Below are 1,927 nucleotides of genomic sequence, written 5' to 3' on the forward strand. Positions count from 1 at the left end.
TACTAATTTTCTTTCCACTCCGCGCGGACGGAGTTACGGGCAACAGCTAGTAGTCATATAAACTTCGGTTAATCGCTTTATGTCGCCATCTTACATTTATTCTAGTCATGTAAAAAGCAATGCCTAGAATCAGGAAGCACCAAGACTTACGTAAGATGAAGTTGTCGTCAAAAGTTTCTTTATATTCCATTTATAGTGGAGAAACGCGTTTGTTTATTGGATTTTTCTTCCTATTTTACAAATATACTTAACACGTTCGTTGCATTACGAGATCTATCAGATCTCTTGCAGGACTTTTGTATTGTGCGTTGAATATAATAGTGTTGTTTCACTCCTTGCGGGAGGATCTAACGTGTAAAGTTCTTTAGGTATGAGTACGACAAATATACATATTTGCTTCCTACTTAAAGATGAATTCAAGGACATTAAAAAAGAAATTAGAGATGGATTAGGTCCCTAACGCACAGTACTGTAATTATTTTCATTCCTTGCGTTAGGAGATATGTCGGTACTCGTGGAATCGTACGCCTCGTAGACGCAAGAGAGGGAAGGTGGGCGGCGCGGGCGCTGCGTGACTCGTTTTAGTGTTGTCCTAGCATCGACGTGGGATTTCGCGCGCGCTAAAATCTCTCCAGAAACTTAGGTAATGGTTCCAGACAACGCGTAAGCTTAGCATCGTCAACTAACTGCAGCACGCTTTGCATGAAACTGAGCATATTATGAACTTTAATCATTCAAGTGTACTGAACAAAAATCTTCTTGGATACCATTCAATAAACATAAATTAAAGAGGGGAGACTTTATTTCCAACTAACATCTGCCTGCCTTTTTTTTGATATTACGTGGTTTTTATTTTTTTGTGTTTGAAACGCGTTATGTACCTACTTCTTCTGTTGATTGCCTGAAAATTTTTGGTTGTTTTTGAGATTGTCTTAGCTTAGTAGCATTTCTGGTGGGCTTTGCTACTTATCTCTAGTGCAAGAGTGTTTTAATTATGTAAGCATTATACTACACAGGGGGAGGGGGGGGGTTCACATTACTCTCTGGTAAGTTTCTGGTAGCCTAAATTTCGGTTATTTAAACAAAAACGTTGTTATAGTAAACTTACAAGAGACCTGTGACATCCAACTTTTATTTAATACCTCCGTATATTTTTTTAAAGCCACAACAGCCTAAGAACAAAAATATACATAAGACACTCGAATAACGAAACTAACAAAATTAGATTCCATCGCATTTACTTCACTGACATAGTTGCATGCTGTTTATTTATACAATGCACTTTATTACAGAATTACCTGAAGGAAGATGTACTCATCATGTTTTCCAACGTGGCGACAAAAAAAGACGTTGTGTGGGTTGTTACGAAAAATTACGACGCACATTAAACAGCACTGACGCTTCTAAAAAAACTAAACGAATTGTTACTATTTGCGCGCAATGCAAGCAATCAATGTGCTTACCATGTTTTAATGAAAAACACTTTGCATAAAAAACTTTTTCAATCGATAACTGAGATATTATTTTATTCCCATCACTACTTACTACACATATTGAACTATCTTCCGTTGCGGTACGAGATACAATCGATATCATTTTTTTTTTTGGTTTTTGTAGTTTATTCAAATGTCATAACTGCGTGCGAACCTAGCAAAATATAAAGCAATAGGCTATCTTTCACCCACAAAAACTTCAAAATATATTTGATTGTTTTTTTAGAAGATATAAACTATTTTGAAAACTGTATCTTTAGGAGACCGATTAGGTCTCAAACGCACCAAATGATAGGTTAGTTTGGAGATCTTTTAGGTCTCCAAAGCACCAGCTGAAAGTTTTTTGAAAGTGATGGCGCAGGGAACGTGTTAAATTCCATTGTTACTTCCTCCAACACAAATATTCTCAAACGTTTTTCTTCGTTGATCCCTCA

General features: G+C 36.5%; 1 long non-coding RNA gene across 1 annotated transcript; it reads left to right on the plus strand.

Annotated features, from left to right (window-relative positions):
- Window positions 1–255: 255 nt before the first annotated feature.
- On the plus strand, window positions 256–1,650 carry LOC106125950 (uncharacterized). Its single transcript, XR_001228303.1, has 2 exons — window positions 256–643; window positions 1,293–1,650. It is a non-coding gene; the product is annotated as an uncharacterized LOC106125950 (long non-coding RNA).
- The last annotated feature ends 277 nt before the right edge of the window (window positions 1,651–1,927 follow it).

Source organism: Papilio xuthus, unplaced genomic scaffold, assembly GCF_000836235.2.
Source record: "Papilio xuthus unplaced genomic scaffold, Pxut_1.1 DF825494.1, whole genome shotgun sequence".
In the NCBI taxonomy this organism is placed as follows: Eukaryota; Metazoa; Arthropoda; class Insecta; order Lepidoptera; family Papilionidae; genus Papilio; species Papilio xuthus.